This window comes from Euprymna scolopes, chromosome 21 (genome assembly GCF_053919585.1).
Source record: "Euprymna scolopes isolate OS-2025 chromosome 21, ASM5391958v1, whole genome shotgun sequence".
Classification (NCBI taxonomy): Eukaryota; Metazoa; Mollusca; class Cephalopoda; order Sepiida; family Sepiolidae; genus Euprymna; species Euprymna scolopes.
In genome coordinates this window covers 10,266,749-10,294,072 of record NC_136502.1, presented here as the reverse complement: position 1 = coordinate 10,294,072, position 27,324 = coordinate 10,266,749, and the positions used below count along the sequence as shown (strand labels likewise).

Here is a 27,324-nt window from a genome sequence, read left to right as displayed (position 1 = left end):
CTACTCTAATAGTTTCTTCCGTTGAACAGCTAGACTTTGGAATTCCATTCCTGCTACCTGCTTCCCTGACTGTACTGATATGCAGAAGTTTAAATGTAATGTAAACCAACATTTTGTTAATCTTTCGTAGGCATGGTTCCAAATAGTAGTCCCTTACGTCCAAGTGGCGATATTCCTTCTTTGGAGTGAATGCGAGTAAAAAAAAAAAATGCAAATTGAATGAATTTATTATTTTTAAATGTGCTCAAGAATTTCTATCTAAGCCTCTGTCAGTTGAAACAGAGTTTACGAGCTGCTTTCAATAAGTTTTCAGGCGTCTTTTGTACAGGCATTTAAAATTGTTGTAGACTCCTGAAAATTCAGTATTTTGTTCCTATATATGTTATGAGATAACTGACCAATTTTTATGCTTTTAGGTTAAAATGAACAGTTACAGCAGGAATTGGAATACACCCTACTAAAGCCTTATTGTAACAGCTGGTGAATTCCAAAAATGCAATCTCATCGTGAGGACACTTTGGAAGAATGATATGCAATAAAATTCTGTGTTAAACTTAGAAAGAAATTCCACAGAAACGTATGGAACGCTTCAGACTGCTTTTGGATCATCATACATGAATTGAACATCAGTTTTTGAGTGGCATAAGAGATTTAAGGAAGGCAGGGAGTCTGTGATAGATGATGAGAGGTGTTGGAGGAGTAAGGAAGTTAGAACACTGGAGTTGATTGGCCAAATAAAAAATTTATGGATAAAGACCGTAGTGTGTCTATAGAGACAATAAGTGCACAGTTTGATGTCAGTGTGGGAACTGTACACACAATTATTCGTGAGGAACTGAAGACAAAAAAGATTTATGCGAATGCACCAGTTCACAATTCCATCCTTGTCACAGACTATTTGACCAAGATGGGCATCATGACAGTTCCTCACCCTCCCTATAGTCCAGACCTTGCTCCCTGTGATTTTTGATTATTCCCTAAGCTCAAGGAAAACCTTAGACGCTGTCGTTATGAGACAATTGAGGAGATGAAAGCGGCTGCGATGAGGAGCATTGATATGTTTACACAAGAGGACTTCTATGGATCTTCCAAAAATTGTTGGAACGGTACAACAAGTGTATTGCAGCCAGAGGAGATTACTTTGAAGGAGACTAGAGTTTCATGTGTGTACTATCAATGAAAGTGGCCATATAAAAAAAAGTCTGGAAACTTATTGAAGACTTCTCATATGTTAGTCTGTCACATTTAACCTTGAAGTTACACTTAAGTTTAAAATAACATTAGCAGTTCAGCCCGGCTTTGCTCATTCCCTATGGTACTGTTCATAACTTTATGTGCATATGTATATATATATATATATATATATATATATATATATATATATTAAAAAGTTTGACTCATGTTCAGGTAACCTACATTTTAAATTTCAAGTGTTTGGACCAAAAGTTTGCAAAGGGGTTTGGTAGAGTCTGTAAAGGTTAACTCTGTCAACTCTGACCTCTTGGCAGCCAAATTTTCACCCAAAATCTGATTAAAAAGCTTGCTGCATGTCTGAATACCCTTTATGTAAAATTTCAAATTTTTAGACCCCAAATTGGCTGAATAGTTTGCTAGAGACCACAAAGGTTAAATCTTTTGAACTTTGACTCCTTGGCAGCCAAAGTTTTGGCAAAAACCTGATTAAAAAGCTTGCCTTATGTCTGAATACACTTTGTGTAAAATTTCAAATGTTTAGACCAAAAATTGGCTGAGTAATTTGGTAGAGACCGCAGAAGTCAATTTTTTTAAAACTTTGACCCCAATTTTGACCCCTTAACATTTATTATTTTGGGCTCAAATCAAATTATTAAGTTAGATCCATGTCCAAGTAACTTATATCTAAAATTTCAAGAGTTTAGACCCAAAATTGATGGAGGAGTTTGGTAGAGTTCTCAACGGTCAAATCATTGAACTTTGACCCATTGACAGCCAAATCTTTGGCCAAAAACTGATTAAAAAGATTTTTCCCAATCTCAATACCCCTTATGTCAAACCTTGAGTCTGTGGACTAAAAATTGACAGAGTAGGGATGTGTACACACACAGACAATTTCACGTTTATAGGTATATAGGTTTTTATCTTAAAATAAGCAAATTGCTTTGATACAACTTATTTTAGATGCAACACTGTCTGCCAGTCAGTCGATCTGTCATACTTATGTTTGAAAGTACATTTTTGTAGGTGTGTACAAATACTGATTATTTAATAAGGATTATTCCTCGTATGAGTTGTAAAATTACGTTTTAAGGATTACTAATTCATTAAGAAGGAAGCATATTCATTCCTACAGCCATGGAGCTAGAAAATGGAGCTATTAAATCTGACAGTGATATAGGACAAGAAGGGGGAAGAAGTTACCTTAGTAGAAGTTAGTATCCACAATGATGCTGGCGTAAACATAGCTGAGAGGGAAAAAATAATGGAATACCAAGGTCTTATGTACAACTGAAATCTTAGAAAGATCTCTATCATTCCAGTAATTATAGGAGCACAAAAACTACCTGGCAAATATACCTGATGAACTAAGTGCAAGAGCGATACAAACTGTTGCACTTAAAGGGATAGTTAGAATCTTAAAATGATCTCACAATTGAAATGTATGAGATAGTAGTTGAATGTTGAACCATTTTACAGTGTAATTCTTTGTTATAACTAGTGGCCATTGTTGTAAGCGGAAGCGCGCATTCTTGGTTGCTTGGTCAAAATTACCAAATAAACGCCCCCTTAAAATATTACCCCCCCAAAGGTGGCCTTAAAGTGGGTGCTCATTTTATGTTAAATTAATATATAAAAGTGATCTCCCTTTTTCACACGATAATTTTTTTCATATATGAAAAACTCTTTGCTTCCTGAAATTTTAAATTGTAAAGTTACTTATGCCTGAGAGTATCCTGTACCTCTACAAGGCCACCATTCGCCCATGTATGGAGTATTGTTGCTACATTTGGGCTGGTGCATCTGCTACTAGTCTTTCGCTTTTAGATTTGTTATTATTATTATTATTATTATTATTATTATTATTAATATTAATTTATGTATCTACATCCAAACACAAAGAAAAGAGAAACTGGATCCCAACCAAAAAGGACAAAGAAACGGGTGAATTAGAGGTCACATTACCCTTAACTGATAAACGCGGACCCATTGGCTACGATAAATAGGTGTGTGAAAGAATCTGATAGGCTGACTAGCAAACTTAGTACCAAGGGAACATATACGAATATGTAGCAACAATAATCTGATGAATCCCTACAAAGATGTAATGCACAAAATTCTGTGTAGCTTTATTGCTATATATATTTTCAAAACTTACCATATATATGTGGATGGGGAGGGGGGGAGTAAAATGTGTGTGGGGAGGGGTGAGTAAAATGAGAGTACATTAAACCATAAAACTTAAACAGCCATAACTCTACTCCAAATTGTCAATTTTTGTCAGCATCAATCGTTTTTTTTTTTTTAATTTAAATATAAACGTTGATAAGTTTTGTTGGTTTGAATCTAATAATCTTTTTACTTTTGAATCAGTCGGGTTAGTAACCAAAATGTGTACTTGAATAAGAGATTAACAACTTGACTCTTTACATTGTTGTCTTCTTAAATCTGGGAATCTATCAAATTGACTGTCAAACATGTTTTGCATGATACACGGTCTTAATGTGCGATGCTAGTGAATTAAGGTGATTACAAAGATTAAATGGAGAGAGTTTAGTTTGAAATTCAAAGAAGGTTATTATCAAATATATAAAACACATGAAAAGGTCATTGTATACTACTTAAAACAACTGCTAAATCTGACACATTTGCAGCTATTTAAAACCAATTTTTAAACTAGCAACTTTTAGTTTTTGTGATTTGGTTATTGGATAAGCATCCTGACCTAATGTAGTCTTTTTTTTTACTTCTTTTTTTTTATTTCTGTTGCAGTCATGAAGATATGTCATAATTAGCAATCAGAATTCATTCAACAAACAGTTAATGATATTAATCGTAGTAGATGCATTACCATTGAACTTTGCACTCAAAAAGTCATGATGAATCAACAATGCAACTAACAATATCATCAAACTTTGTTTATACCAAATAAAATTCCAAGGAATTCAAATACAAATCAAGATGATTCTAATCCAGTAGTTGTCAAACCTCTGTACCATCGCTGCAGTGTTGCATCCTTGTGCTTGTTATACAGGTACTTTAATGAAATGTGCTCCGGTAAACTCATAGTACTTGTGCCTCCTTGACGTACATACTTCCAACTAACCTGACAAACAACAAAATCTCACACCTTCACAGTTGAGTTCCTTAAATACTGGAAAGCCATCAGCTCTAATAGTTTCTTCTCTTTGGAATTTCCTCTATGCTTCCTGCTTCCATGACCGCAGAAGCTTTAATGTAATGTGAACAAATATTTGATTTCTCAACTCTCCACAGTACTCTGTTAAACTCAATTCCAAATAGTAGCCCGTTATATCCAACTGACAATATGCCTTGTTTTAAATGAATAATAAATATACAAAAAAAATTTTCTTTAATAACATCTGGATATGACATCACAAAGTATTTAATGAATAATCATGACATCACAAAGTATTTAATGAATAATCATGACATCACAAAGTATTTAATGAATAATCATGACATCACAAAGTATTTAATGAATAATCATGACATCACAAAGTATTTAATGAATAATCATGACATCACAAAGTATTTAATGAATAATCATGACATCACAAAGTATTTAATGAATAATCATGACATCACAAAGTATTTAATGAATAATCATGACATCACAAAGTATTTAATGAATAATCATGACATCACAAAGTATTTAATGAATAATCATGACATCACAAAGTATTTAATAAATAATCATGACATCACAAAGTATTTAATGAATAATCATGACACCACAAAGTATTTAATGATTAATCATTAAATACTTTGTGATGTCATGATTATTTATTAAATACTTTGTGATGTCATGATTATTCATTACATCACAAAGTATTTAATAAATAATCATGACATCACAAATATTTAATTAAATAATCATGACATCACAAAGTATTTAATGAATAATCATGACATCACAAATATTTAATTAAATAATCATGACATCACAAAGTATTTAATAAATAATCATGACATCACAAATATTTAATTAAATAATCATGACATCACAAATATTTAAGAATAATCATGACATCACAAATATTTAATGAATAATCATGACATCACAAAGTCTATGTAAAAATTCTGGACCCCTTCTCTTTGTAAGCAGGGGCATTTGTTTGGTTCTTATGTTATTTTTAAATCTTGTTTCTATATTAATTATCTTTCTTTTCCCAGCTGTTATCTCTCTCTCTCATTCACAAATAGCTATTTCACCATATCTTTTTCTTTACTGCTTTTTTACTCCAAACAAGACACAATACCACTTGGAAATAAAAGGCTACTATTTCGGACATATGTTGCAGGGATACTATGTATGGATTTGAGCAGCAAGATGTCTGTTCACATTACACTTTAATTTCTGCATGTCAGTACTGTTAGTGAAGCAGGGATCCAGCAGAGAATTCCAAAGTCTGAAGGAATAACTATTGGAATAAAAGGATTTCCAGCATTTAGGAGTCTCTACAGTGTAGGGATGGGATTTTGCTACCTGTTGGGTGTATTTGCATTGCTTTGAGTTAGTCAACACACTTTCCATTAAAATATTTGTAAAATAGGCACAAGGATGGAACATTTCATCGATAGGAGAGAGATTGGTTGCTAATGCTGGACCTATTAGGTTGGGAACTTTTCTTTTAATCCTGTCTAGATGCACCAGCCCAAATGTGGCAACAATACTCCGTGGCCTTCTAGAGGTACAGAATATGCTCAGGCATGAATAACTTTCTAGCATTGTAGAGAGAGAGAGACAACCTACTTTGCAGCAGCCTTGGCATTGTCCTCGATAATGTGACAAAGGTTTTATGGTGAGATTTGAAACTCAACTGTTTACTCCTACACTATTATCCTTGTTACAAAGGGAAAATTGTAATAATTTATATGTTATTACCATTAGAATCTACTTAAAGTGCTTAATTTTTTATAAAGAATTATACTACCCTCCCCCTTTTTTCAAATAATGTGTATAAACACAAACAGTGTAGATCTTATGTTTCAAATTTGCAACAGATTATTTAAAAACATTTAAGAATTACCTTTATATATTCAATCTTTCTGGTGCATGCAAGTATTTTTGTTCCAAAAAAGTGGTCTTAAGTTTGAGTTGATAGCCAATATATATATATATATACATATACATATATATATATATATATATATATATATATATATATATATATATATATATACTATATTATAAATGATAATTATTTTTTTTATATCTACAGACATTAACCTGACAATGTTCCATACTTTTGCAATCAATCCAGCCACAAAGCCACCTTTGATTTCATTTGCTAAGCCGTGACCTCAGGGCCACTAACAATTGCCTTGAGAATTAAGGAAATTTAACAATCTCAAGAGACAATGGATACACCCTCTAAGGATAGTTGTGATTGTAATTATGAGGCAAGGGTTGTGCAATCCCAACCACACTTCTCCTGAAGTGGCACTTCTTGGTCCAGTGGCAAGGAGACGACCAGGATGACTGGAAACAATGCCGAGATAGGTAGAAAGCACATGCAGTACTTGGAAATCCCAAATGGTCACCCATTTTAGTACTGACCAGGCTCACTGTTGCTTAACTTTGGTGATCTGTTGGGAACCAGTGTGTCAACATGATTACGCTGTACAGTTTAACAATCTATAAAAGCCAAATGTGGGCACAGAGAGTAAACAGATAAGGTTCAAAGGAGTGGAATCGTCAATGTTGCATAAACCCTAGTTGCCTACTTTTTAGTTTTTATTTCCCAGACAGTGCTCAACTTTAATATTTCCTAAAGAGGCTTAATAATTATGAATAATGTATATATCACACACACATGCACGCATGTGCGTGTATAACACACATGGTGACAGTCCCTTATCTTTAAACATGAGTCTTCCCTTCTTTTCCTCTACAAAAAATCTTTCATAATTTCAGAAGATTGCTTTAAAGTTCTGATGGAGACATAAATGAATGCACACAGAAAGAACATGTAAGAACAATAGAGGTCTTATTCTTCCCTTTGTGAATTTTCCCTGTTTCCCAGTTTTGTAGTATAAAAATAATAGCTTTTTTCAAGAGTATTATCCAAGCAAAAAATAAGCACTTGATCCTAAGTTAACTGTATTTTGTCACTTGACACAAAGTCAGCAGAAATGGTTTGGTTAATAATGAAAATAAAAACCTCAAATTAACGCAGATGAGTTATCTCTACAATATCATTCTTCATTCGACCATAAGACATGTTAGTCATGCCGTCAAAGTACCAAACAGTTTTTCATTAGACAGAAATGTTTGAATTATGTAAAAGTCTGATTTTTCAATTTCTTTAGTTTGTTTGAGTCTAAAACTAAGATGAAAACATTTGAAGCATATTACTCACATGAATGTCGACTAAAAAGTATGCTTTACATAATAATAATAATAAGAAGAAGTACAATGATAATAATAATAATAATAATAGCAATAACAATAATAATAACAATAACAACAATAATAATAACAATTATAATAATAACAATAATAATAACAACAACAATAATAACAATAATAATAATAATAATAACAACAACAATAATAATAATAACAGTAATAACAATAATAATAACAACAACAATAATAATAATAATAATAATAATAATAATAATAATAATAATACCAGTAATAAAAATAATAATAATAATAATAACAGTAATAATAGTAATAATAATAACAACAATAATAATAATAACAACAACAATAATAATAATAATAATAACAGTAATAACAATAACAAACAATAACAACAATAATAATAATAATAATAATAATAACAACAACAACAATAATAATAATAACAGTAATAACAATAACAAATAATAATAACAGTAATAATAATAATAACAACAACAACAACAACAATAATAATAATAATAATAATAACAATAATGAAAATGGCTGAAGTATTAAGGAAAAACCTTGAATGGAGAAACCAATACATATGAGTTACAAATGCTAATCGGACATCTAGAAACTACAATAATAGTAGAGGAAAAAGATAGAGGCACAACACATGGAATAAAAAAACTGAAACAGTATAACTGTAAGTTAACCCCCCCCCAAAGTGTCGACATCAGCTGGCACCACACCAAATAATCATGAAGGGTAAAGGAAGATGGATAGACCGAGGAGAGAATGCATTAACCAGACTTCAACTGAATGAAGAGGGCTGGGACCTTGGGGAGGCTTATTGCAACCTAAACTATAGGGAAAACCAATGGTTGTTAGCAGTAATAGATCAATGGTAAATGACTGTTGTGATGATGCAAATTCACTTGTAAATATTATCAAAAGAGGTAGAGAGTTCTGGGAATCTGGGGAGATTTGTTGTCACTCGGACTCCAGGGAACACTGCAGGTTGTTCTCAAAAAGAAATATAGATGATGCTGATGTGTGAAAACTCTTAGTGAGTAAATAATAATAATAATGTGTGTGTGTGTTATTATGTTATATCTTTTTAATACTATAATTTCAAACTTCAATATAAAAAAAAATAGCTAGAATATACTTACAAACTGTCATTAAACTATTGGTCTTGGAATTATGGATAAACACATCATAAAAAACAAATTCATGAACCAAACTATATCAATAAAAAACGAAAATAAAATCTATCTGGTCTTGAATTATATATTGTACATCACTATCACCAGACTTTGAACCTAAGAATTTGTGTCTTTTGTGCAACCTTTATTAAAACAGTTCTGCTACCCCACTATATTTATCCATTTAAATGTTGATGTGATGCTGAATATGTGGGTAGAACTATGCAAAGGTTCGAAAACAGAATCAAACAACATATTCCCCTTGCAATATGTCAGGGATGACTAAACAATTTAAATCTGTTTGTTAACACATCCGAGACAGCTATAGGGCAACACCTGATAAGTAGTGCCAAATGTATGTCGGCTTACACCAGTGAGAGTTTCTTTGTCATAGGTAGATCACATTTGTTGTTCCATCTTAAATTCATGGAAACAATCTATATAATATTCTACATGTTCTTTCCTTAGTTAGTCTGTACGTTACGTTTTGAAAAAAGGCCAAATGCAATTTTTGAATGCCATCCTGTTTAAAAAATGTAAATGCAGAATTGAGTGCCTGGACGGCGTTTATGAATGTAGTAAAATTCTTATTGGGAAAAATAAAATTTAATTAATGTCATTTGGATGTTTAAATGCAAGTCTGGCAACCCTGGTCAAGATTATGAAAATGACCTCCCTTTGATGTAGCCTCATTGTCGACTATCATTCTAATAATATATGATTATTGCTGCAATAGTATGAGAAAGGGACTCGTAGTAATTACTGAAGGCGAAACTGCTTCAAAGGAGGCCAAATATTTAAAGTTTAGCATTAAAAACACCAATCTCGCAACCCTGGAAAAGAATAAGAAAGTGACCACTTTTTGATGTAACCCTATTTTGAATATCATTATAATAATAATAATAATAATAATAATATATGATTATTGCTGTGATTTTGACGTGCAGCAATTCTTCATACACACAAAAAAAGAACATTGTCTGACAAGACGTGCTTGAACTATGTAGCACAATATTACTTTATGAGTATTTAGTATTTATTAATTTATCTCCGTTGGGTCAGGTTCTTTATCTAAAATACAATGGACACTATTTTCATAGAAATGTTAATAAACTCATATTTGTTGCATGTTATTGTTTTTTTTCTCTCCAATAAACTAATATTTTCCGCTATCCAGAAAAATAGCATCTTTATTAAAACATGTTTCTTGATTAAATATATTTCTCATTCCGTGGAATTTACACTGGTCCTGCTAATTAATAATATTTTTCAAGTTCTGCTTTTTCTTTTTTTTTTTCATCAGGAAAATATCCTGTGTATGTTTAGGATATGAAACACATTACGAAAGGATTATATTTCATCAAGATACAGAAATTAAAGTAAGTTTAAATTATTTATTTCTTATCATGTAAGTATCAGTTCAATGGTTGAACACTGAACTAGTAAAATGAAAAAGGTAGATTTTGAATTATTGGAAATACTGTCCTAATCTTGGATGTTATTCTCACACCGTTTCAGCTGATGTAACCTCCGAGCTTCTTTAAGTGCATCCTTATTGAAATTAGAAATCTTTATGTCAAACTCGGGAATTTGTATGAAATTTCAAACGGAATGGTTTATTTAATCCATGGAAGTAACTTGCATTCATTCCATCAGCCATGACTGAGTAGATGTAAGTAATTCGTAATTGTATTAGCATCGCCCATACTGAGAATTGAACCTTAACTTTTTAGAAGACTGTTGGTTAGAACTGATAATACTAAGTACTTTTATCTGTTGCATTATTGATGAAACATCATTTTTTTTTCATCATTTTTGCTGGGAGGAGGCGAGTGGTACACTATATTACATCATATTTCTTATATATAATGTATATTATATTACCTTATGTGCTTTAGATATGGTTAATGACGTAATAGAAATACTAACATAGTAATGCTTTAAAAATTGGTCAATAAGAGTTATCCCCCTTTGCTAATTTGGATTATTTGGAGAAAATAAAATGTAGGTGACATTTTCTGTTAAATTTCATAAATTGTATGAGAATTTTAAACTCTTTTTGGAGAAAAAAACTACTTCATTCAGAGTATTTTTCTTGTCTCACTGTGTAAAGATGGATGGACACAATCTTTACATTTGCTTTTTTATGTCAGAGAATGTGCTTTTGTTTAAACCGATGATTTAAGTTGAATGTTTCCTTTTATATCACCGAAGAAAATTTTGGAAACAAACAACAAAATAAAAAAGCAAGGTGGTGGGTACACACCCCACAAAATAAAAATTAAAATAGATTATTCACTAGACCAGGGATTCTCAACCGGGGTCCACATGGACCCTAGGGGTCCATGGAATATTTCTGGGGGTCCACAGGCAAAACATAACAGAATGGGGGTCCACACCGATATTTTGGTGGTCCATGAAGAAAACCGACTCAGAATAGTTTTTATTATTAAAAATTTAATTTCTACTGTCTAATCTCCATTGGCTTGACCATGGAAGAAACATTGTAATATTGTAATACAAGATATTGGTAAAGAATTATTATCACTCTAATTTAGATTATTATTATTATTATTATTATTATTATTATTATTATTATTATTATTATTATTATTATCATAATTATTATAGTTGTTGTAGAATGCCTTATTTTCATTAAATTAGTTTTCATTTAAAAATAAGGCTTAATTTTATATTATTTCTTTGATTATTAAAACCTCAAAATTTATATTAATGAAAAATAGAAAATTGTCTTATGACCAATAGTTATGAAGGGGTCCACCAAGATAAAAAGAAGGGAAAAGGGGTCCATGAGTAAAAAAAGGTTGAGAACCACTGTACTAGACAAACCACCACAAACTGATTTGGGGAAGAGAAAGCATTGTTTGAAGAAGCTTCATTAAAGGTTCATATGTATACTGCCTAATTCCATTTTTTAAAACTCTTATTCACCTCAAACAAGGCATATTGCCACTTGGATGTAAGGAGTATGATTTAGGACCATATCCACAGGGACACTATGTAGGGAGTTGAGCAGTGAGATATCTGTTCACATAACATTTATATTTTTGCAAATTAGTATAGTCAGGGGAGCAGGAGATAGAAAAGAGTTCATAGAAATAAACTATTAGAGATCTCTACCATGAAGGTGTGAGATTTTGCTGATTGTCAGGTTAGTCAGGAATATTTATGTTAAGGGGGCACAAGTGTTACAAGTTCATCAGAGCACATTCCATTAAATTACTTGTAAAACAGGCACAGGTATGCAACATTGTAGTGATGGGCCAGGAGTTTGAGCTGGGTTGATGGTGCCGGACCTATAAGGTTGGAAACTCTTTTTTGGACCCTGTTTAAGAGTGGGAGACTAAGAGGTGGTGGCAACTATACCCCATGCATGAATGATAGCTTTGTAGAGATAAAGGATACTGTCAGATGTGAGTGGTTTTCTAGCATGGTAGAGAGAACCTACCTTTTTAGCAGCAACCTTGACAATGTCTTAAATATATATGTTCCAATTGCTTGTAAATGTTAAGCCGTGAAGTTTGAATGAAAAGCTTTTAGATAACATATTATTATTTATGGCAAACAGTGGTTGAGAAGATTTCTTGTAATTGTTGAAGGAAAGAAGCTTAGTCTTAGTAGCATTGAATGTTACCAACCATTTACATCCCCATTCCACTACAGAGTGCATGTTATTCTCTTTAAGGTTTTCACTCTTGCCTTAAATATGTGTACATTCGTTTTTTCTTCATGTCTCTTATATACAGTGTGGTATGAATAGTCACAATTTTAGTGATGGAGATAAAACTGACACAGATCCTGGATTAAGTTTGAGAGGATTTATCAATGATTGTGTAACTGTTTCTCATTTCCCATTCACAAGAATACGGATGCTGGTATAATAATTATCAGTTCTTTATTGTTTTTATACATACACAAATGAAACCTTATAAAAACATAACAGGATTCATTTACATTTATAAGTAATACATTAAAATTATACATGCATGCCACTTTTTCTAATACATGGATGTGTAGAGATATGTTGATAGAACTGATCTGTTTAGGTGAGGAGACTGACCACATATCACGGGAGTAGCTTGAACAAATTTGAAAGTGGAAAAATGAATATGGTCACTTTAGTGATTAAATTCAAAAGGAAGAAGGTTTGTGCAAATTTTTACCACCTCAACAATCATATTGAAACAGCACAAAAGAGGAGGTGGACTTTTGAATCATGCCTTTTATATGACTAGTCGTGTAGTTAAAATAAACCAAAGGTTGGCCATTGATAATCAAGTGATTGGGGACTCCATGTATAGTTGACCCCCCCCCCAGTTTTTTAGGAAAGTAGAAAGTTGATCTTAGGTTTACTTTTGGCAGTCTTGTAACTCTCGCTTTTCTTATTTTATCCTGAACAATGTTTCTGACAAAGGGGAAAGAATTGATGTTTTCTGTGTCAAAATCTATCCATTCAACATTCACCATTGGCTAGTCTCTAACATTGAGGTGGTATATTTTTTAGTTCTATATATCAAGTAGTTTCATGCCGTGATTGGAGTGATTTTCATAGAAAAAAAAAAATTGCTACAAATTAAGCACTCTAAGATTATACTGGATAACATCTTTGGAAAGTTCAATATATATTAGTAATTGGACGATTCCAATATTATTCCTGATTCTGATACAATTACCGATTCCAATTACAATTCTTTATAAATCTCTAAATATAGAGTTGGTATTTTTTCACAGTTAGCGTAAGAACACACATGTTAAATGTACAGATATTTTCTAAAATGTAAAGATACACTTATGGGCATAGTATATAGATTTTAGTTTTACTTGTAGTTTAAAATCAATAATCATTATTTTATCATTACTATGATAAAATAATGATTATTGATTTTAAAACCAATAGATAATCATTATTTTATCATTACTATGATAAAATAATGATTATTGATTTTAAAACCAATAGATAATCATTATTTTATCATTACTATGACAAAAGAAGTAGAAGATTTTGCTTTAAACAAAATCAAATTGAAAAAAAGCCAATTAAGAGAATTATTTTTGGCATTGGAAAATAGGCACAAATTTTTCTGATTCTGATATTGATTCCGATACAGCTAAAAGTTCCGATTTTTCTGGTTATCAATTCTGATAATTGTCCCACAGTATATTACAACAGAATATAAAACCGATGTCTAAAAATATTGGAAAGGATCTTTTCCTCTTTGCTTGCAAAATTATGAAGTCCAGGACCTGTACAGAACAGCTACCCACTGAAAATTCTTCATCTCCAGAACTTGTACAGAATAGCTACCCATAAGAAACTCATCTGAAATCAAACATGGCTTCCAATTCAAGAAAAACAATGATTTTAACTGAAAACCCGATGAATTTAACCTTCAACCTTAAGGAGAATATCACTTTTACAATTGATTTTTCCAAATACTCCAAACACTGTTCCACGAGGTCAATTCACGAAGCTTCAATTCTCAGTGTGGGAGACCGAAAAATACAATTACGAATTAGAACCTCAATCCAGTTGTTGCTGATAGAATGAGAGCATGCTACTCCTGTGAAGTAAATGAAGGTTTTAGTTTGAAATTCCGTCCAAGTTCGGAGAAACATTCCCAAGTTTGACAAGACACACTTAAAGAAGGTCGGAGGTTACATCAACCAAAACATTATGAAAACGACACTCAAGATGAGAACAGATGTCCAATGGATCCAAATAATACAACTACAAATAATTCCAACCCATCTTGTATGTTGCTCCTCCTCCTCCTCCTCCTCCTCCTCCTCCTCCTCCTCCTCCTCCATAACAACAACAACAACAACAACATCATCATCATCATCATCATCATAATGTCAGTGAAAGAAAGCATATGCAGAGGAAAAATAAATTAATCTCTATATAACGGGTCCTGCTACTTATATGATAAAATGACTGCAGAAATTCCCCTCTGTACCAAAGTATCATACGTTTGCAACAACAGATGTCACACACAAATTAAATACAGCTAGACTAATAGCCACTATCTTATGTTGTAAGGTTGAAGTTTCAATTCTCAGTGTGGGCCCCAGAAAAAATAAAATTGCAAATTCATAGCTGATGGAACAAGAGCATGATTCTCCTGTATAATAAAGAGTTCCATTCGAAATTCCATCCAAATTCTAGAGTTTGACAGAAATATTTTCAAGTTCAACAAGATACACCTGAAGAAGATCGGAGGTTACATTGACCGAAACATTGTGAAAATGGCACTAAAGATGATAACAGTAGTCCAAAGAATCCAAATAATATGAATAACATTTGTGATCAGGATATTACTAAAAATATTTTAGTTTGAATTTCATATATATTGATGCTTATGATAAAATATGAAAGATGAAAATGACACGATCCCTACTTTTAAAATTCTACCTTTTTCGATTTGTATGAAAATTATATTTTATTTATTGTTCAATATTTAGTAAAACAAATATATTATTAAATATTTAGTAAAACAAATATATTATTAAATATTTAGTAAAACAAATATATTATTAAATATTTAGTAAAACAAATATATTATTAAATATTTAGTAATACAAATATATTATTAAATATTTAGTAATACAAATATATTGTTCAATGTTTAGTAATACAAATATATTGTTCAACATTTCGTAATACAAAATGATTGTTCACCATTTATTAATACAAATATATTGTTCAATATTTAGTAATACAAATGTATTGATCAATATATAGTAATAAACATATATTATTCAATATTTAGTAATACCAATATATTGTTCAATGTTTAGTTATACAAATGTATTGATCAATATTTAGTAATACAAATGTATTGTCCAATATTTAGTAATACAAATGTATTGTCCAATATTTAGTAATACAAATATATTATTCAATATTTAGTAATACCAATATATTGTTCAATGTTTAGTTATACAAATGTATTGATCAATATTTAGTTATACAAATGTATTGATCAATATTTAGTAATACAAATGTATTGTCCAATATTTAGTAATACAAATATATTATTCACTATTTAGTAATACAAATATATTGTTCAATGTTTAGTTATACAAATGTATATATCAATATTTAGTTATACAAATGTATTGATCAATATTTAGTAATACAAATGTATTGTCCAATATTTAGTAATACAAATATATTATTCAATATTTAGTAATACCAATATATTGTTCAATATTTAGTAATACAAATATATTGTTCAATATTTAGTAATACAAATATATTATTCAATATTTAGTAATACCAATATATTGTTCAATATTTAGTAATACAAATATATTGTTCAATATGTAGTAATACAAATATATTGTTCAATATTTAGTAATACAAATATATTGTTCAATATTTAGTAATACAAATATATTGTTCAATATATAGTAATACAAATATATTGTCCAATATTTAGTAATGCAAATATATTATTGAATATTTAGTAATACAAATATATTGTTCAATATAAAGTAATACAAATATATTGTTCACTATTTAGTAATACAAATGTATTGATCAATATTTAGTAATACAAATATATTATTTAATATTTAGTAATAGAAATATAGTGTTCAATATTTACTAATACAACTACATTGTCCAGTATTTAGTATTACAAATATATTGTTCAATATTTAGTGATAAAAATATATAATTCCATATTTAGTAATACAAATATATTGTTCAATATTTAGTAATACATATATATTATTCAATATTTTGTAATACAAATATATTATTCAATATTTTCTAATACAAATATTGTATTCAATATTTAGTAATACCAATATATTGTTCAATATTGAGAAATACGAGTATATTGTTCAATATTTAGTAATGCAAATATATTGTTCAATATTTAGTAATACAAATATATTGTTCAATATTTAGTAATACAAAAATATTGTTCAATATTTAGTAATACCAATATATTGTTCCATATTTAGTAATACAAATATATTGTTCAATATTTAGTAATACAAATATATTATTCAATATTTAGTAATAGAAATATAGTGTTCAATATTTACTAATACAAATACATTGTCCAGTATTTAGTATTACAAATATATTAATCAATATTTAGTAATGCAAATATATTATTCAACATTTAGTAATACAAATATATAGTCAAGTATTTAGTAATACAAATATATTATTCAACATTTAGTAATACAAAATGATTGTTCACCATATATTAATACAAATATATTGTTCAATATTTAGTAATACAAATATATTATTCAATATTTAGTAATCCAAATCTATTGTTCAATATTTAGTAATACAAAAATATTGTTCAATATTTAGTAATACAAATATATAGTCAAGTATTTAGTAATACAAATCTATTGTTCAATATTTAGTAATACAAAAATATTGTTCAATATTTAGTAATACAAATATATTGTTCAATATTTAGTAATACAAATATATTATTCAATATTTAGTAATCCAAATCTATTGTTCAATATTTAGTAATACAAAAATATTGTTCAATATTTAGTAATACAGATATATTGTTCAATATTTAGTAATACAAATATATTGATCAATATGTAGTAATACAAATATATTGATCAATATTTAGTAATACAAATATATTGTCAATATTTAGTAATACAAATACATTGATCAATATTAAGTAATACAAATATACTATTCAATATTTAGTAATACAAATATATTGTTCAATATTTAGTAATATAAATAGATTGTTCAATATTTAGTTATACAAATGTATTGATCAATATTTAGTAATACAAATATATTGTTCAATATTTAGTAATACAAATATATTGTTCAATGTTTAGTAATACAAATATATTATTCAATATTTAGTAATACAAATATATTATTCAATATTTAGTAATACAAATATATTATTCAATATTTAGTAATACAAATATATTGTTCAATGTTTAGTAATACAAATATATTATTCAATATTTAGTAATACAAATATATTGTTCAATGTTTAGTAATACAAATATATTATTCAATATTTAGTAATGCAAATATATTGTTCAATGTTTAGTAATACAAATATATTGATCAATATTTAGTAATACAAATATATTGTTCAATATTTAGTAATACAAATATATTATTCAATATTTAGTAATACAAATATATTATTCAATATTTAGTAATACCAATATATTGTTCAATATTTAGTAATAAAAATATGTTGTTCAAAATTTTGTAATAGAAATATATTATTCAATATTTAGTCATACAAATATATTATTTAATATTTAGGAATACAAATATATTATTCAATATTTAGTAATACAAATATATTGTTCAATATTTAGTAATACAAATATATTGATCAATATTTAGTAATACAAATATATTGTAATAGAAATCTTTTATTCAATATTTAGTAATAGAAATATATTAGTCAATATTTAGTAATAGAAATATATTATTCAATATTTAGTAATACCAAAAATATTCACTATTTAGTAATACAAATATATTGTTCAATATTTAGTAATACAAATATATTGTTCAATATTTAGTAATACAAATATATTGTTCAATCTTTAGTAATACAAATATATTAGTCAATATTTTGTAATACAAATAGTTGTTAGTTCTTGAATAGCAAAAATATAGATTGTCTCTTGTTTTGTAAATGGTTCGAATTTGAGATTTATCATTTCACATGTGTCTTCATGTTAAACTAAAAAGGTGAAAAATGGCCTTGTTTTGTTTTCTTTTTAGTCTGAAGCAAGGAAGGACGGTATCTTCAGTCATGAAGAGAAGCAGTTATGCTGTATCCGTGATAGCTGCTGAGGGACTGGATCCCCTTCTACAGGAGGGAGTGGAACAAGGATCTTTTTAGAAGCTGACATCAGTGACATGGTAATGATCAACTCAGAATTTATGCTTAAATATCTATTTTTTGTGTATATAAAGACTGATGATAATGTCACCAATCTTTTCTTGGATCAGCATTCTCTCTCGTTCTTTCTTTTTAATAATATCAGTCCTGATTTACATTATTCAATACAACTCTCAATAAGTTGCAGGCCTAACATGTAGATGGCTCCACTTATTAAAAAGAATTCTGTTTGTTTTTGAATGGCACTTGTTAAAATTTAATAGAATTAGATTATTAGTTCACAAATTACAGTACCTTTACAAATTTTCCAAAATCAATGAAAAAAAATCAGAGTTTTAGTCTTTTGATAAAGCATTTTTTTTCTACAAGAAAATTTTTGTTTTTTTTTAATTCCTTATTTGAGCTATGTAACTGACCACTAGGTCTGTGACAAAAGATTACTCTTTTCATTGTTTTGACTCTCGAGTATATATCCAACACAGTTGTACGCAGTTAATCAACAGAGAACCACATCACTCTATCTAAATACATATAAGATATTTACTGATAAATACTCGAGTCAAAATAGTGTAAAGAATATTCTCTTGTCATTGCCCTACTCATCACTCAATAAGTTCCAGACCTGACATATAGATGGTGAAACTTATTAAAGAAAAAATATCTGTTGTTTTATATTAGTGGAACTTGTCAAAATTTAAAAGAATTAGGTTATCATTTTATAAATTACAATAATTTAAATGAAACTACTTCTTACAAATTTTAAAAATAATGAAATAATCTAAATTTTTGTGCTGATAAAATATTGTTTTTTATAAGAAAAACAATGACTTGATAAGTGAGATTTGAATGGTGTCGCATCGGAAATAATGGTTAAAATGCTGACTTTAAATGCTGCAATACAGACACAAATGATGTTGAATGCTGAGGTCATCCAAATTGGACAGTTGTCTCAGAAAACATCAAAAACATCTACAAAACTGGTTTTAGCCATAAATTGAAGTTGTGTTAGATAGTCGAGAAGTGTAATATATTAGAACGTAGTGAAGTCACTATTTTGCATGAACATTTGTCAACGGGAAATCTGTCTTCATAGTAGGTGACACGTTTGTTCACAGTTGATTAAAAGCAATGCATTATCTGCAATCAATACAACAAAAAGAGTTTTGGCATCAATATGAGACACTGTATGAAACATGGATCCACCACTTTATTTGAGAGCAGTATGTGAAAGCTGTTAAAAGCGACCAAAGACACAAACATCAGCAGGTAAAGTTTTGGGTTCATTTTGGAATGTGCAAGGTATTTTGTCATTTGATTATCATGAAAAAAAAGAAAGAACCATCAATAGGGAATATAATATTACATTATTGTTGCATTTGGAGAAAGAAATAAATAAAAAAAAGAAATTAAAAAAATATATATATCTTTCCTTAAAAAAATGCACCATGTCACAAATTGATCACAACGATGAGAAAACTACATCAATTAATCTATCTATATAAAAGCCAAGTACGTCCAAGGATGGAATACTGTTGCCATATCTTGGCAGGAGCTGCTAAAAACAGCCTATCCTGCCTTGACAGAGTACAAAATAGATTTCGTGGCTTCAGGGGGATGTCCTTTTCTCTACTCAGCAACCTCTCTCCCACAGAAGAGACGTTGCGAGCCTATCCTTGTTTTATTGTTATTTCCATGGCAGGTGCTCGTCTGAACTCCAATCTCTGGTCCCCCCTCGCCAATCTTTCACAAAAAACACCTGTCTAGCTGAAACCACTGTCAATAATTTTCCCCACTCTATATCTGTGCCTAAATCAAAACGTGGATTCCATGAACAAAGCTTCTTTCTTAGAACTGCACGCCTGTGGAACTCTGTTTCGTCTGCCTTCTTCCCACCGGACTACAACTTGGATGTCTTCAAGTCCAATGTTAACACATTCCTAATAAACCGCCCCCTTAAGTAAACACTTCATCAAATCTCCACACTAACGTAATGTACTTGCAATAACCCTTATCCCTGAGTGGCTTCTGGGCCTTGATAAGTGGTGATTACTGTAAAAAAAAAAAAAAAAAAATTAAACAGTATTGCTTTGGCACTCACTTTATTCTCCACAACTGACTACTGACTGTTTGCATACCTCAAAAGAAAGCTACAGAGGGCTTCAGTGAAGAAGTGATATCGGAAACTAAGGTTTATTTGAAGGCCAAAGACAAATTTTTATACAAAAAAAAGGCATTGAATTATTTAGAGAAGCGTTGGTATTAATGTATCACCTTAGATGTTGATGCATAAAGTTGAATTTTGTGCAGAATACCTTTTGTAAATGAATCATTATATATAGGTTCGTTGTTTTTGTTTTACGGCATATCAACCCTTTTCAGGTTATTTAATTCCAAATCCAGTGATTTTGAAGAAAAGCTTTTTAATAGAATATATTTTTTTTTCAAGTCATTTTCTATTTAACCCATAGTTGGGACCCTAACAGGTACTACCACTCCGGGTCAGAGTGGACCTGGGAGCAATGACAATTAAAGGATGGCTCCACACTCCCCAAAGCTCGCAAGCTGGGGCCTCACCACTGGATATAGTTTAAGGTCATATCCAGGACCATTATATATATGGGAGGTGGCCATTGTGAAGAGGATACTGATGATGTGGAGTGCCAAGTTTGAATTCTGTCGGTTCCATCGCATCACCTTCTCTATAAATGTTTGTGGTACCTTCTCTAAGTACTTGACTCTAGAAGGAATGAGGGAAACTAATGGCGACAACAGAATTAAGTCAGTCAAAAAAGTCGTACCATGCTAATTTATACAAATTTATGTTTTTTAATTGACCACAAGTTTCTATTGTATCCATAGTCAGGTAAGAAATTCCACTTCATATTACCTGAGAATAGCCTGCCAAGGAGCTTGAACATGGGTTTCCTGAAGAAATTCCTGCGGCCATGACAATTGGTGGTTAGAAAGGTTTCTTATAAATATTAAAAAAAGTATTGTTGTCACATTTGGGCTGGTGCACCAAATGTGGTGCATGCTTGGATAGGGTGCAAATGTTGCATCTTTCTGCTTATTTTACAAGTACTTCAGCAGAATGTGCTCCAAGGAACTTACTGCAATTGTATTCCTCAACATAAATAACTCTGACCCACCCAATTAGCTTCAAAATCATCTCCCCTTCACTGTTGAGGTCCCAAAATGTCTGTTATTCTCTTTTACCTTGAACTGCTAGAAAGGACTTGGCCTGCCTTGATAGAGTTCAAAATAGACTTCGTAGCCTCGTAGGAGATGTCCTTTTCTCTTCCTTGCAATCTCTATCTCACAGAAGAGATGTTGCAAGTTTGTCTCTGATGTATCGTTATTTTCATGGAAAGTGTTCGACTGAGCTTCAATCTATGGTCCCCCCTCGCCAAACTTTCACAAGAAACACTCGTCTAGCTGAAAACACGATCAATAATTCCCCCCACTCTTTATCTGTGCCTAAACCTAAACGTAGATTCCATGAACAAAGCCTCTTTCTTAGAACTGCACGCCTGTGGAATTGTCTTCCGTTTTCCTGCTTTCCGGCTGACTACAATATGGTTGTCTTCAAGTCTAACGTAAATAAGTTCTTGATGAGCCGTTCCATATAAGTTATCAAATTTACCAAATTTTCATTACTAATGATTACTATATTGTCCAATTTCTACTGTAAACTCTTTAACCCTTATCCTTGAGTGGCCTCTTGGCCTTGATAATGTGGTGATGCCTATGTAAAAAAAAAAAAAAAAAAAACTGCTTGCCTTTGAAATGCCTTTCCTGCTCACTGTTTCTTCGATCATACTAACATGCAGAAATTTAAATATAATGTAAACAAATATTTCGCTAACCAACTCCCCACTCAGGTTGCTCCATATAAATCGAACCCCTATCAAACTATGCTTCAATGGCAACATGCATGTCTTGTTTGGAGTAAACAAAATTTTCTTTTAAAAATTTAAATAACAATTACATAACTGTTTTTAATTCAGCATTTTTATTATTTTTATTTTTTATTATTTTTATTGTTTTTATTGTTTTATTATTTTTATTTTTTAATTATTTTTATTATCTAATTGTTAACTAGTCCAAGAAAGTTTGCAGGAAAAATTTAAACAATTCCCATCTCCTCAGAAATGTATTTATTGACGATAAATTCTTTAAAATTTAAATAAATTTAATTAACATGTATTATATTTAATTAACATGTATTATATTTAATTAACATGTATTATATTTAATTAACATGTATTATATTTAATTAACATGTATTATATTTAATTAACATGTATTATATTTAATTAACATGTATTATATTTAATGCAACATCTGCATTATTTGGCTTCTTTATGGTAAGCAAAAAAAAGTTTTCAATAAAAATTATATATTATTTGAAAAAAATTAATTGAAGATAAAACAGATAGGTAAACAAACAATTTTTATAGTTTTAAATTATAAAAATTTCAGATATTGTTTCTGGATTGAGATGAGGATTGACTTTTTAAACTACTGTTCTTATTCTGGGCATTATTTTCACAGCGTTTCGATCGATCTAACCTCCTACCTTCTTCAAGTATATCTTGTTGCATTTGAAAATCTTTTTTTCAAATTATATATAGCGATGGAGCAGAGATAGGCTTGCAATATCTCTTCTGTAAGAAAAAAGTAACAGAGAGAAGTCCACCAGAAATACTTTTTATAATCAAAAAAATGTTTTATTTATGAAACGCTTTGCAGATTTATAAAACATCAAATCTTTAAATTAAAATAAAAACAAAAATCATTTAAATAATTTGCTGTCATACATTTTGTAAAAAAGATATTTGCTAACGGCCTTTCATGCCACAGAAATTCCTTCAAATGGAAATCCAAGTGAAATCTACAACCAAGTATTTAATCAGTGAAGAAGAACTCTTTCTAGACTGGGGCAATTTTTATTTTTGGGAAGCTACATTTTTTTCTACGTTAAAAACCAGTCTTGTGTCTAATTCTGTCCTTATTAGGAGGCAAGTGTAAGAAGAGACCATCTCTGCATTTTTTTTTTTTTTACTATCTTGGTTTTAACTTCAAAGTTGTGCTGATGAAGATATTTTTATATCAATAGAAATTTATATCGTCTCAGAAATGATTGTACATGAAACTATTGTTTATATTGAATTCTTAGAATGCATGCAAATGAATATATCTTAAATCCGTTTATCTCTGATATATATAATTTTTTTTTTACATGGGGGTCACCACTTATCAAGGCCCGAAGGCCACTCAGGGATAAGGGTTATTGTGTGTACAGTAATCAATGAGATAGTATTGTAGTAATCATTAGTATTGGGGGTTTTGATAGAGTGTCTTACTTAAGGGGGCGGTTTGTCAGGAGTTTGTTTATGTTGGAATTGAAGACGTCCAAGTTGTAGTCAGGTGGGAAACAGGCAAGCGGCAGAGAGCTCCACTGGCGTGCAGTTCTAAGAAAGAAGCTTTGCTCATGGAATCCACGTTTGGATTTAGGCACAGATAAAGAGTGGGGAAAATTATTGACAGTAGTTTCAGCTTGACGGGTGTTTCTCGTGAAAAACTGGTGAGGGGGGATGAGGGATTGGAGCTCAGACGAGCACCTGCCATGGAAATAACGATAAAACAAAGACAGGCTAGCAAGGTCTCTTCTGTGAGAGAGAGGTTGCAGGGAAGAGAAAAGGGCATCCCTCACTAAACCACGAAGTCTATTTTGTACTCTGTCAAGGCAGGATAGGCTGTTTTTAGCAGCTCCTGCTCAGATGTGGCAGCAGTACTCCATCCCTGGACGTACTTGGCTTTTATATATATATATATATATATATATATATATATATATATTTAAATAAGGGGGTAGTCACCAACAATGTGTATTTTTTAACATTATTTTATTATTCCGTGCCTTGGTTTTTCATTGAGAATTATGTTTGGATCATTGTAATAATGTTTTTAAATCATTGAAATCGTTTTTACGCGTTTCAGACGTTTTGTGAAGCGTCCTCGTCAGAAATTATTTTCAAATGTGTTGGAGATGTAAAAATGGCATTTTCGTAGTTAATTTGAAGTGTTTCCAAGGGGTGGAGGCGTGAAAGTGTCTATTATTCATTATATATATATATATATATATATATATATATATATATATATATATATATATATATATATATATATATATCATAATTTAGGAATTTAAAATTTGTGATTTGAAAAAGTTAAATTTCAAATATAGGAATTTTATTGCATATTAGACAAAAAATACAGTAAATTAAAATATATTTCCTTAACCCATGAGTTTTCGATGTTTATACATCTTCTCAAAGCAATTAGCAAATATTATAAAAGGTTTGCACCTAATTTGCTAAAGGTAATAAACATAGAAAATTAAATTAAATGTTTTTAAAATTTTTAAATCATTTTACCTACATAGAATAAGGGAATTGTAAGATATATTTTCAAATATATATATATATATATATATATATATATATATATATATATATATATATATATATATATATATATATATATATATATATATATATATATATTTTATTGGTAGTATTATTTAAACAAAACCAAAATGTGTCAACCAAAGAGTGCTCAATGTTTATACAGAGCAATATAAATATGTTGAATGTGATAACTAATGGCTACTCATATGCAAACATGTTTCCGTGACCATCCTGCCAGGGAAAATCACCTCATCAGGACAAGAATATCCACGAGAGTCAATTGTGGATATTCTTGGCCTGATGAGGTGATTTTCCCTGGCAGGGTGGTCACTGAAACATGTTTGCATATGTGTAGCTATTAGTTATCACATCCAACATATTTATATATATATATATATATATATATATATATATATATATACTAGCAAAAGTAACCGTCGTTGACTGGGTTCAAAAATAGCCTACAGAAAATGGACTCTGATTTATGAAAGTATGATAGGTTATGAAAAGGAAGGGTTGTATAGACATAGCTTCAAATTTGGGGGTATCAAAACCAAAGCAAAATATGATGAAAGTAAAAATAAAATAGATAAACCTCATAATTTATTATACCATACCTGTTCACACTGAAACACTTATCACAATATTCTGTGGATCTATATTAAAAAACCTTGTTAAACTTTGTGACATATTTCCATCCTATGGAGGTCAGGTGTGAACGAACACCCCATAATTTTATTATACCATATTTCTTCAAACTGAAACATAATTATCAAAGTGTACTTACGCAGATAGATATGAAAAGTCTTTATTAAAGTTTGTGCCGATTTCCATTCTATGGAGGCCAGGCGCAAACGCAAACCCCACAATTTTATTATACCATCCCTATTTAAGTTAAAACATACTTATCAAAGTATTATTATGTACATCTATATCTAAAACACTTGTAAACGTTTTTTTTTAATTTTTTATTTCCATACTTTGTGGACCAGACGCAAACGCAGACCCCACAATTTTAATGAACCACTGTTCTACCAGATCAAACATACCCATTCCTGTGTCTCGATACATCTTCCATCATTATATGTAATCAGTTTTTTAAAAGAGTCAACCATATAGGAACCTATTCGTGACCAGACACACACACACACACACACACGCACACACACACACACATTCGGCTTTATATTATATATATATATATTTGAAAATATATCTGCCAATTAAGCTACACAGAATTTTCTGCATTTCATCCTCGTGAGGGTTCATTAAGCTATTAGCTAGCACAGCTTACGTATCGAGAACTTTTGAAGTAAATACTGAAAATTAATATATAAAATTTTATGTAGATACATGAAATAATTTGTCTCCACCTTCTTTTATCTCGGATACATGGTAGGCAACAATGGAGAGTGTACAGATGCTATCACAACCAGAATACAATCTACATAGAAAAAAAAATCAGAAAGCTCATTACCATTCTGACCAACAAAGGCACAACCCTAAAGTCCTGTGGATAGATCTTTGTTGCTGGTGTTTGAGGAATCATGTCACTGTTGATCATGCAAACAGGTTTGTGAGAAACGGAAACACCATGTTCAGATGGATCTGCTTTTCAAAAATTATGCATAAGAGACGCATGGCTAATCTGAGAATACATCTTGGCATCCCCTCTTTAGAAGTTATCGTGAGTGATTGAGAAGTTTTGGTAATGTGAAGAGTATGGATGACAACCTTTGGCAACACAGAATTTGATGTCATTTTATGTCAGAGGCACATAACACGGCTGACCAAAGAAGCGATTGCTGGACAATATCAAGGATGTCTTGGTCAAGGATCAAAATGCCTGGAGAGTAGCCATCATACCAGCAGTGACATGACAAGAACGCATCCAACTCTATATATATATATATATACATATATACATATATATATATATATATATATATATATATATATATATATATATATATATATATATATATATATATATATATGTATAATTGATTAAGATTTCTAAAGAGACTTAATGCACAAATGATAAGTGAGAATTTTTTTTTTTTTTAATTTTCTTTTTTACACTGAAAACAAAATAGTTAACACTCAAAATGGTTGTTAGTTTTCTCCTCATATTAATTCAGTTAAAAAAAAAAATGATAATTAGAAAC

General features: G+C 30.1%; 1 protein-coding gene across 2 annotated transcripts in view; it reads left to right on the top strand.

Moving 5' to 3' along the window:
- LOC145241994 (protocadherin gamma-A4-like) overlaps nt 1-27,324 on the top strand; it is a 290,561-nt gene that overhangs the window by 172,383 nt on the left and 90,854 nt on the right. For both annotated transcript variants that reach the window (XM_080104876.1, XM_080104875.1), the window contains exons 5-6: nt 10,085-10,160; nt 18,563-18,703. The gene's annotated coding sequence lies outside the window, so the exon portion shown is untranslated. The remainder of the gene's footprint in view (nt 1-10,084; nt 10,161-18,562; nt 18,704-27,324) is intronic.